Below are 12,752 nucleotides of genomic sequence, written 5' to 3'. Positions count from 1 at the left end.
ATTATACCTTAAATTATGCATGAGTTAATGTCACCACTAGAAGCTTTAACTTCTGAATTTCAGGGAGCACTGACAGCAGACTTGCCATGCAACTAGCCTAACCTCTGAACCACTCAGTGTTAAATTTATGAAAATGCCAGTGCCTACAAAATGAGCAATATAGATATTTTCTGTCTGGCACAGACACATGAACTCCCATTTCTGATGAAAATCACAGATCACAGGTTATAGGCAAGATACTTATCATTCACAGCTACAGCAGTTCTGTTCAGAAGGATAATTATCCTTCTGCAATTTGGCAAACCCCTCTAAAACTCTGTACTTTTTCCAGAGATACTTACTTTGTATGTTTTTGACACCTGTGTTATACATAAAATGAATATAAGTGGTGTCCATCCATTTTTAACACCCACCAGTGTTCTAACATAAGGATTAGTTGCAGTTGGTTCCACAGAGCAATGCAGGAAGCCCAGCGGCTACGTAGGAAGCCCTTGGATAAGGAAGAGCACCCCCAGGGTCATCCAGTATTTGAGGAGGAAGAGCATCTATGGTCAGCCTGTGTGTGCTCTGGACCACACAACGGGGCTGACTGAATGTCAGCCTCAAGGTGAGCATGCAAGGATGGCTGCACATCCTTTCCAAAACTTCTCCTAGCAGGCTACTTGCTCTGTCCTGGCAAAAAGCCTTATACATGCCTCTTCCAAATTCTCCACAGGAAAACAGAGAAGAAAATACTGCAGTGATCCTAAAAAAATGAAGCTTCAAATCACCCTGCTCAGTGCAGACCACCAGGACTGCAATTGTCAGTGCAGGACTGCGGAGTTCCATGGTAATACAATTGTCAGGGGATCATGAGTGAGTTGCTGGTTTTAGCAGGCAGTTCAGGGAAGATGTGGAAAAGGACGTTTTTATATAGTAGCCTATTTTAGACATCAATAAATCTTAGAGTTTTTTAAATTAAAATAGAAACTTGCTTGAGAAAGGAAATAATTTTTAGAGCTGACCTGTGGAAAGGATTAGTGTATTTGGCACTCTCTCTAATTTGTGAAGATATACCTTTGTCCTTACTTGAAATGTATTCAGTTTTAAATCCCCTGCCTCTCCAAGGTGTGGATGCCAGCTGCACAAATAGATCTAACAATTCTGTACTGTAGGCAAATTGCCCCTGCCTCACTCTTTGCCTCACTGGTTCCCCAGCCTGCTTAATTGCCATATTGTATCATGAAACAACCTGCCATCCAGATCCACCTCATGCATTTTTATTTTCTTTTAACAACTACAACAGGAGATGAGTAAACTGATTGCAGGTTATATTGCATGATATAACTTACCAACAAATAAACTGTGTAGCAAAACAACCATACTAGCAACTGTTTTCAATAATAACTATTAGGTACCCACTAGAAGACCAGTACCAGTTGTATTATTTCATGACAATATTTTTCCCAAACATTAAAGCAGTATTGAAAAATAATGAACTGGACTTTATATCTAAATGTGGTGTTATTTGTCTGCAGGGTTTGCTGCTCTTTCTGTTCGGTTATGGTGGTCAAAACTTCATAAAAACTAGGAGGGGAATGAGGACAGATTGACAACCGCCTACAGATCAACACCTTACAGCATAACATTGTCCTTATGTATGTGAACAGCAGCTTGGTGGAGAATATAATATTAGCACCCTGAATGGCTTTCTTCTCAAAGAGAAAGAAAGGAAAACCAGCACCAAGTGGAGCTTTTGGCAGGGATTAGAGATGCCTGTAGAGAAAAGGAAGACTTACAGGAAAAATAAAAGAATGGGAATCCTTTTGATGCTATCATTTGAAGAGAGATATGGTGTACACAGCAAAAAAAGAAGAGATAACCACAGAGAGGGTCCTGAACTCATGAGGGATGGCAAAAATCATACGGAGAGGTGACACGTAGAGCCACTGCCATGTACAGGAAGGAGACCAGAATGTTGCAGAGAGTCTTTGCCATCACAGGGATGAGCAGGATGAAAGCCCTAATAATTCCATTGAGAGCTCTCAATCTCCATGTTTCCCCTGGTTTATATTCTACCACACATACCAGGGAGTGATCCCTGCTTTACCTTGAGCCAAGCATGACTTGTTTCAAGGAGAAGTCATTACTGCCCTCTCAGAGATCTTGAGCCCTGACTCCCTGGAAGCTTCATATTATGTGGCTCCCAAGTCTGGCTGCTGAAATACAAAGTGATAGTGAAAACCAAGATGCACTAAAATAGCAACGTTCTAAAACTGAACCATATTACAGTGTGAACTACTAGGTTAGAACCAGTTCCCTAGTGCAGCTACAAGCACATAGGCAGTGAATTTCATGAAAATAAACTCTTATTAAGCATTTGAATTCATATTGTGAGTCCTTCTGCCCTTCATGCTGCTTTACATGCACTAACCTGGCTGTTACGGGGAAAATTAATTTCCGGACTCACTTCAATCAATAAACTTGACTGTCACAAACTCAGTGTATGCATGTTTAAAAATAAATTAATATAAATACAAAGCTGCTAACAAAACAGAAACTTCAGGAAAGAGATCTTTTGGAGGAGCTGCATGAAAAAGTCTACAAAAAAGAGCTCAGAGTAGTAGTTCCAATAAACCATTAAATTCCAGTACGATGACTGGCTATCATCTCCTTGTAAAAGCAAAGTCATTCAGCAAATGTTCTCTTGCTAGGAAAATCAGTTATGAGCTGAGATCTGAGTCAGAGGATGGATCCAGTGTGGACAGGGCTCAGTGGGCACAATATTTGTCCAGTGTGAAACTCACAGCTCCGCGTGGGCCGACCACCCAGACCCATGTCACCTGTCCCAGTCCGCACCCTCATCAGAGAAACAACTTTTGGAAGTCATTTCCCAGATTTAGTGCCAATGTCACTTGGCAATAGATTAGCTCTGCATAAGGAACAAAGTTATAGATTTAAGACGGAAATCAAGAAGCCTCTTCATTTTTTCTGCCGCATTTTAATTAGTAGGAACCAATTTTGCTTTGGCTCTCTGAGCACTAGCTGGCAGGGATGCAGAATTGAAACATTTAATGGTACTGTACTCGTTCTTCATCACCAGGCTGCTTTCCTGTTGCCTCTCTCACCCATCATCACTGCTGACAGGGGATATCTCTGAAGCAAGAGGACATCAGTAACGCAAAATACAAATAATTTCTTTTTGCAACACCAATTTGCAACATTAATGCAGTGCTAGGGAAAAACCCGGAATTTGCTTAACCCTATCCATCCTGCTCAAAATTGTGTTCCTTGCCCTGATGGCTGCAAGTATCTCATAGTACTTAATTAACAGATCATTGTCATGATCTGTCTTTGCAAACCTTTAAATGAAAACTTTTTGTTTTCCACAACAGATTATCTGATTTAAACAGGGATTGATTCAGGGAAATTCGATACCATGTGCTATATAGGTCAGACTGTTTGATTACAGTTGGTTTTTTTTTTTTGGATGTGTGAGTTATTTTTTCTTTGCAAATTGAAATTATTAACCTGTATCATTGAAAAACCTGCAAGTGTTCATATTATTAATAGAACTACAATAAAACAGACGGCAGGAAACAGGATAACTGTGGGTGGCTACTACACTTTCATATAGCAGTAGCATCTTGAACCCAACAAAATCAGCAGATGATGTTCCTGCTCTGTGGGAGCAGGATGGAACCATGGAGAAGAGTTTGATCATCTTCAGCCCTGGCCCATTTTAATTTTGTTTCCTGTTATTTTTTTTTTTCCTTTTTTTTTTTTTAGGACATTCTATTATTATGCACGGATCTATACCATATCACATGAAAAACATCTGAATTGGAGATGCAGTCTGTCTGCAGTTTTGGTTGCGAATTAATTTCACAGGTTATGTTTAGATTCTTCTTCATTTTTGAACTCTTGTTTCTGGTAGTTCTGCCACATGCCATTCCAGCAGCTCTCATCTCACTTCAGGTCTGCATCTAAAAGAAGGCAAAATGTAAACAAAACATCCTAAAATGTTATTTATTCAGAAATCTTACATTTTCATCTCTTCTTTTTGCTGCTTTATCATGTTAGAAAAAAGAGTAAAAAGGTTTTAGTCATAGACTGTGTCATTAAAGGTACCCTAAATAAACATGCATTTCTTGCTTTATTTCTTGCTGCTGTACGAGCTCTTCTAAAGCTAGTACAAGGAGGCTGCATGTCTGCAGACATACAAAAAAGCAAGCAAAGAGGAAAATAATTATCTTCTGTTACTGAAATAAAGGTAGTTTCTCAACCCAATTACAGAACAATGAGTTACTGCATAAACAGTCTCCTATTTATTTCATGCTCATGCTTAGCCCTTTAAATATGCTAGATGTTGAGAAGGAAACTGAGAAGTGGTAAACTTAACACTGGGGAAAAATTGCCCTTTAAACACACTTTTAAAGCATCCTTTCATGTTTTCTGGGCCTGCACAAAATGAGTGTATTAGGATACCTGACTCTTACCAGCCCACCAGATCAATTATATTTAGGTCAGAATGACCTCAGCACTCATAAACATTTTGTCATGGTCGTATTTTTCTTAAAACTTAACCTTTTCACCCGTTGCCTTATTTACAGCATTCATCTCATGCTTAACTTCTCCTTTGGGGCAATTTCTGAGAAAGGTCAATGTTGTCTTCAGTCCTGTCTGTATCATATAACATGACAAAACTATTTCTGTAAAACATCCCACCTCACAATCTAAGATTGGCCCATCAGCCTTTGTCACCAAGGTGAGACCCATAAGGAATTTAGCACTGCTTTAGTGTTGCCTCTGTTCATCTCATGTCTATGGATAAAAAAGCAGTGGCTGCTTTCTATTAGTCAGTCTCAAAGAAAGGACACACATTAATCAAATGAAGCAGTGGACTGCTCTTTCCACTTCCCTTAAGCTATTTGCATGCCAGAGTTATTTAACTTGGTTTTGATAGCTGATAGATACTGAGTATCTGCAAGAGCCCTGTAAAAACAGTTAAGTCTCACAAACTTCCTTCACAGTCATGCCTTGTGCCAAAAATGAAAATAAACTATACTAAAAATTTTTTAGAAATTGGGTTTATAATAAAGGAAGAAAGTGAAAATTGTTGCATTTGTTGCAGTGGGACAACTGCAGAATATCAGAATGATAAAATCTTATCAGTTTTGTTCAAAATGAAAAAATCCTAACTATAATAATAGCTAGGGCTGTGGGGTTTTTCTGTCAATTTAAGAACTTTCTGTTAGCTCTGGAAGACAAATTTGTCACTTTGCTCAGCAGACACATAAAGAAGGGTGGTGCACATATCTTGTACTTCAAACCCACACCAAAGTGAAGTTTCCTAGACTGCTGTTGACATTAACTATCATAGATAGAGGTCTTTTGCTAATTGCTTACCAAATTTTGTCTGAAGAGCTTCCAAAAGTTTGATATCAACAATTTTTTTGCCCTGAGCATTCAGCCCCTGCCTGAGCCATGCTCACTGCAGCTGTGCCTGCCTGCAGCCCTGTCTCCTGGACGGACCCTGGATCTGATCCAGCCTCTCGCCTGGCCTGGAGCAGTTGGGGTTCTCAGCACCCTGCTCCTCCTTTAACAACTGTTCATCACCCCCTTCTGTCTCAGCTGTAGAGAGGCACTGCATAATACAGAAGAAGCAAGGTTTCAGTTTCGCAAATTTTGAGATATCTTGAAAAAAGCCAAATCCCTGCCATTTCCAGGGCTCCTAGAATTGAAAATGTTCAGAACCACTTAGGGAGCTAAAAAGCACAGTTGAAGGCTGTGTGGGAGTATTTGCGTATGCACTGGCGGGGGAGAGGGAGGAAAAGAATTACGATAAATACAGCACTTTTCGGTGTTCAGCTGAGTTTGGTGTAAAGACTACTCTGCAGGAACTTAACAATTCCCTATGGTTTTCTCTGCAAAATAGGGTTTTCAAAAAAAAGAGGGGAGGACAGAGTTGTTTATAGTATTGTCATTAATAACACCTTTTATATCCTTTCAAAGGTTTTCGTTTCTTAATCATTCTATAACCTACCCTGTTGAGACTGGTTGAAAAACAAGTAGAATTTCTTCACTGGATAAAAAATGAAGACCACGTCCTAAAAGGTCCCTCAGCATGAGTTTGTGCGAATGGCTCTACAGGCACACGTGTGGATGGAGAAATAGGCACCAGGAACAAGGAGGCTGAAGAATGTCCCTGGGACAAAGGCAGACGAGCGTAGGACTCCTAGGCAAGACTTTTCCTGGGGAAAAGGCACCAGGGAGTGTTTGAGAGGGAGGAAAACTTTACCTACCACAGGGAGCCAGCTGCACAAAAAATAGTTTCTTGTTGAAAGGAGTGCCTTAGGAATGGTACTCCCTGATTTAGTGTTCCACTGGAACTCACTCGCTCCCCCCCTTTCCCCTGCCCCTCCCCACTGCAGCAGATTGGAGAGGAGAACTGGAGGCAAAAAAGGCAAGGATCATGGGCTGAGAGAAGAACAATCTACTGGAAGGAGCAATGAGATAAGAAAAGGAACAGGAACAGCAACAATACTAATGCCAGATGGTGGAAGAAAAGAAAGGATCCACAGGGAAAAAAGCCCCAATAATAGACAATATTGGAGCCCTCCATCCACCACGTTTTATTGACTGGAAGGAACCACTTCTGGATGGAAGTAAATCCTTTTCCCCTGCCTCCAGCAAGGATCGGAGGTGGTAGAGAATAACCTCCATGTCCTAGTCCCCTCACAGCTTCTGCAGACAATTAATCTTGTCCTGGCCAGAACCAGGACATCCAGTTTTTCTTGGTTCCATTGGTTTAAGTAAGGACAGGAGTGGAGGGAGAGACATGTGTCACGATCCATGGGTAGGGCTGTGGGATTCTCATCAGGTTGAGCAAAGACACCAGACCATGGAGAAGAGAGAGAGAGAAAACAAAGAATATCACCAGCACGTAGATCCTGCATTGGTCCTTCCATGGGGGTGGTACAGAGCTGGGACAAACTATGAGACAGAAAGAGCAAGAGAATAAAAACAGAGAGCAAGGGGGCCCCGTCTGCTGCCTTTTCAAGTTAACCTGGTGCAGCCTCTCCCACCAGCTAGATTTCTCATGCCCTTTAGTTCTCACACGCACAGCCAGCCCTTGGAGCCCTCCTGCAGCAGGAGATGCTGGGGAAGAGACATCTGTAAAGCAACTGTGCAGACAACTGGGAGATGCCAGGCTGCCAATTTGGAGCCCACAAAGTGCCCCTGGGGCAAAGGTAGCGGGGTGCAGGCAAGGCTGCAGTTGGTCAAGCCTTGGCAGCGGCTGGAGAGAGAGAATCCTTGGCCTCCTGGGTGCCCAGCTCTGGGCTCCCCAGCTCAAAGCAGACATTGGCCACCCTGTACACAAGCCCTGCCCCCATTCCATGCCCCAGGGCCCACTCCAACATCCACTGGGCTCGGACTGTTGGTCAGTTGAAGCCAATGTCCAGCAGAAGCAGCAGCAGGGAGCTGTCCTGGCAGAAATTTTCTGATGAGGCCCAGTAGCTGCTGTGCCTCCTCCTGACAGCCCATCCCCTGAGCCCTTGGGCTTCCTTCCTCCCCCTACAATGACACCTCTGAATAAAAAGCAGATGGGTTGTTTCTCCAATGCCTTGGGCACATGCTTGATCAAAGTACAAAAGACCTACAAATTCAAGCTAGAGGGGAGCAGCTGCCAACTTGAGAGGGCTTTTGCTCACATCCTACTTCATTCCAGCTACCTCCAGTCTATTTTGGGGCAGGTGTACTGTGTGAGATGGGGATGATGCAAAACAGCATCTTCTCTGGGGAGCTCAGGTGGCCATTTGGCAATCAGTCACCTCCAGCTTTGCCTCCAAACATCCCCCAGAGTGCAACAGAATCCCTGACACCCACAGAACCACTGACGAGCCTTTCAGCGTCCAGAAGGTAAAGTGAGCTCATGTTGGCTTAAACAACAACTGACTCCTGGAGATTGTGGCTTTGCCTATCTAATCCAATTTTGGGGGTAAAGGTTTGCAGACTGCTCCCAGGAAAAGAAAAAGAGAAGGAAAAGATGAAGAGAGGAGGCCTGGCCAGAGAGATGGAAGGCCAAGAGGAAAGGAAGAAGGGGAAGACAGGAAGAAGACAACAAGAGAAGCGTAAGAAGGTCCAGCAGCTCAAGAAGCCCAGATGTGTCCCAGGCTCTACTGTCCATCTTTCCCAACTCTCAACACTGCCCTAAGTCAGCCCAACTCCCTGGCAAGGGCTGGCAGGGGATGGTGCTGAGCAGGGCTTGGCAAGAGCTCTATGGCAGCTCCCCAGGGGCTCTCCAGCTGGTCCTGCTGCGTGGTACAGGGGCACTGGGCACTTCTGCAGGTGCCCAGGGCTCTAAGGGCCCCCCATGGGGTAAAGGCCCCAGAACCAGCCCATCACCACTGCCAGCAAGAGCTCTCTCTACTGGGCCACGAACAGCTCCTTGTCAGCTGCATTCCCCAAAGACAGGGGAACCAAGCCACGCCAATTCCTGCCTTTGTGGATTCACTTTCTGGCTTTCTGACTCTGTTACTGCAGGTGCTGCTTTCCTCTTGCCAGCTGAAGCCCTGGGACTCGTGGGCCTGACTCCCCCCCTGCCCCTGAAGTTCGTGTTTGTAATAAAGTTAGCTTTTGTTTGTTCTCACTATGTCTGACATATGATGTTATGGACTGGAGAGATGTTGCTTGGGAATGAATCCTGTAGGAGGAGTTTGGGATCATCCCTTGCCCCAGAAGCCTTGCCTCTTGCAGGTCAAGCAGAGGAAGAGACAAGTCCTGCAGCCAGACAGGAGAAACACCTTGCAACATGGAGATGCTGGGGAAGAGGCAGCTGGAAAGCAGCTCTGCAGACACCTGGGGTCCCAGTGGATGCCAGGCTGGCCAATTTGGAGCTGGGGAAAGGGTGTGTCAAGCGCTAGCATGTGGAAGTCTGTCAGGAGCAGATAAACTCCAGAGACTAGCAGTCTTGCTGAATCCACAAAAAAAGTGGATAAAGTAATAAACTCTGAATACAGAGATTCTGCCAGATCTGTCCAAATCCACTAGCATCTGCCATGGCTTGTTCAACCCAGGCTACATCCATGAAGGATCCTATATGGAAAAATCCTAGATTATTTATCTATCTGTCTATCTGTCTATCCATCTATCTATCTATCTATGTATCTATCTATCTATCTAATCTATCTATCTATCTATCTATCCATCCATCTATCTGAATACATAAAGTACACACACACACACATATATATCTGGTGAAACAAATGATCAGGAAGGACTTCCTGAACACCCTCCTCAAAGCTCCTGACACGTCAGTGGACACTTCTGCTTTTAAGTAACCAGCAGGGTTGGTCTCCAGCTCCTGCTCCCCCCCGTGTACCTGTTAGTGCAGATGTTTGTGAACTGTGTGAGGGAATGAGTGCACACAGAACATGATGAGCACCTTGTTATTAGTAACAGCATAATAAAGGCCATCTAGTACATACTGGTGTGATCTGTGTTTCCCCAGACTGACCCCACCAGAAAATTAGGGGATGTACAATAATCCAAGATTGCAAGGGTTAACTTCCACATTTTTGTGGGTATCAAAGTGCAGAGCTACCCCACCTTGGGGAGGATGTCTGATATTTGATCCAGACTTTCTAAATTACAGACTTTGGTATGTCTCTAACGTGGCATTTCATAAGTGGCTGTCACCCATAAGTGGAGGAATGTCCAGACTCAGACCCAGGGACACCACAGACCTGAAGAACTGGTATCATCGGATGGGACAAATTAAAAAGTTGCAAAAAAAGTATTAATCTTCTCGAAGGTGCATACTCTGTGTCCCTTGCCCAAGCTACTGGACCATGTGTTCCCTAAATTCCCAGGATCACAGTCTCTTCTCAAGACCTCCACATTGTTGCCAAATCAGTAACATGCTCCTCTTCTAGCAGAGTCACTGGGACTGATCACCTGCTCCTCCCAGCCTGAAGAAACCCCAGGACTACCAAACCCAGCCCCAACAATAAAATGATTTCTGTGACACTCATATCATGTTGGCTCAGGAGGCCACCAAATTCAGATGACCCTTCATGTTTTCCTCTCATCTCCATTCCTCATATGAACTGACAATGGTCATCTCCAGGCAGAAGCCACCAGAGCCTATCAGGAATCTGTTCAAAACAGGCTTCATCTTTAAAGACCGGGCCTGTTCTCAGCATTCTCCCAAGTTTTTTCCCTCTCTGCCTCAGCCCATCTCCCTGCTTCTACCTGCCAGATGGATGATTGGAGTGTAATTTTCCCAGCAGTTATAAATTTACATAATGGTGCCTATTTGCTGCAAACAGTTGGAAAAAATGTGCCATCCAAACATTTTTGCAAGTACTGGTCCTGGTGAGTGTTTTTGATGGGAACAGCCACATCTGCTGAGGGGATTACCCTGCAGCATGTTCCACTTCCAAGCACTTCACTGTCCATGTGCTTTGGAATCCCTGGATTATTCTCAGGAAACTAAATGCCATTGCTTTGCTTCTTGAGTTTGAGGCTTGTGTGGCTGAGGACACATCAGATTGTTTCTGAAAGCAATAGATGACAAATCAAACAGAAATTTTGCTTTTATATGAAACGAAAATAATTCTTTTAGGAGGAACATGCTTTTGAAATCCCCCAGTATCATCTGGATTTGTCTGACCTCTTGTGGTTAAAGCTCTGCTTTGCAGTTCCACATTTTTACTGGAAGTGAGAGCACACCCGCGTTTTTTTCTGCTACTGTTGAGCAGAAAGGTAGGAGAGGCTTTGGCTTGCAATGTTAAAGCACAATCTTAGAGAAAAAGCTTTGCTAACAGGATTCTGGTGACAGTAAATATTTTTTCTCTGTATTTATGTTGGTAAAAATAAGTTGTTATTTTTGCTCTATACTACTGTAGCAATTAAGACCCATGAATGGTGGGGTTTTTTCCCCTTCAGATATAGGTGCAATCTTTTTAGTTAAATTTGTCAATTCACTATAAAATCACAGAAAATTCTGAGCTGGAAGGGACCCACAAGGATTATCCAGTCCCACTCTTATCCCTACACAGGACCATCCCCAAGAGTCACATCGTGTGCCTGAGAGTATCATCCAAACGCTCCTTGAGCTCTGTCAGCCTTGGTGCTGTGACCACTTCCCTGGGAGCCTTTTCTAGTGCCCAACCACCCTCTGGGGGAAGAACCTTCTTCTAACACCCCACCTAAACCTTCCCTGACACAACTTCAGGCCATTCCCTCAGGTCCTGTCACTGATCACCACAGAGATCAGTGCCTGCCCCTCCTCTTCCCCTCACAAGGAAGTTGGAACTGCAATGAGTGTCCCCTCAGTCTCCTCTTCTCCAGGCTGAACAGACCAAGTGGCTTCCCCTCAAGGCCCTTCACCACCCTCATTGCCCTCTTTTGGACGTTCTCTAAGACTTTAATAGCTTTTCTGTATTGTGGTGCCCTGCACACAATGCACACAATGTTCAAGGTGAGAGCAGTGCAGAGCAGAGCAGGACAGTCCCCTCCCTTGACCAGCTGGTGATGCTTTGCCTGATGCCCACCAAGGACACGATTGTCCCTCCTGGCTGCCAGGGCACTGCTGACTCATATTCAACTTGCCATAGACAAGGATCCTCCTGTCCTTTTCCCAGCACTGCTCTCCAGGATCTCACTCTCCAGTCTGTCTGTACATCCAGGGTTGTCCCACCCCAGATGCAGAATCTGGCACTTTCCCTCGTTGAACTTCATATGGTTGGTGATTGCCCAGTGCTCTAATTTGTCGAGGTCTCTCTGCAGGGCCTCCCTGCCTTCCCGGGAGTCAACAGCTCCTCCCAGTTTTGTGTCCTCTGCAAACTTGCTTAGTATCCCTTCCAGTCCTGTGTCCTAGTCATTCATGAAGATGTTGCAGAGAGCAGGCCTAAGACCTGTGGAACCCCACTAGTGACAGGTCACCAGTCTGATGTTGTCCCATTCACTATTATCCTCTGAGCTCGACCGTGAGCTAATTGCTCACCCACCACATGATGTGTTTATCCAGCTGTGTGCTGGACATTTTGTCCAGAAGAATCCTGGGAGAGACAGTATCAAAAGCTTTACTGAAATCCAAGATTACATGAATGGCTTCCCTTGATCAGCTAGGTGGGTTACCTTGTCAGAAAAGGAAATCAGGTTTGATAAGCAGGACTTTCCTCTCACAAAGCTGTGCTGGCTTGACCAGCGACTGCATTGTCTTTCAGCTGTTTCTCAATACTTCCCAGAATAATCTTCCCCATAAGCTTACCAGGCACTGAAGTGGACTGACAGGCCTGTAGTTTACAGAGTGCTCCTTCTTGCCCTTCTTGAAAATCGGGACAATGTTCACCAGCTTCCAGTCAGCTGGGACCTCTTTGGATTCTCAAGACCACTCAAAAATCATTAAGAGAGGTTTTGCAATGACATCAGCCAGCTCTTTGTGGATTCTGGGATGAGTCTCATCAGGCCCTATAGATGTGCAAGGACCCAGCTGGAGCAGCAGATACCTCACAATTTCAGTATTGACTGTGAGTTGATCATTCTCGCAGTCATGGTCCTCCAGCTCAGGGCACTGAGACCCCCTTGGTCTGTCATCTGTGTTGAAGACAGAGGTAAAGAAAGTGTCAAACACCTCTGCCTTGTCTCTGTCCCTGTTTGTGAGGTGACCATCCTCACCCTGTAATGATATTTGTATACTGCCTATTGTCATTTATATATTTGAAAAACCCCTCTTTTTATTGTCCCCCATATTTCTGGCCAGT

Source organism: Chiroxiphia lanceolata, chromosome 3 (assembly GCF_009829145.1).
Source record: "Chiroxiphia lanceolata isolate bChiLan1 chromosome 3, bChiLan1.pri, whole genome shotgun sequence".
Lineage (NCBI taxonomy): Eukaryota > Metazoa > Chordata > Aves > Passeriformes > Pipridae > Chiroxiphia > Chiroxiphia lanceolata.
Note: the sequence above shows the minus strand (reverse complement) of the source record.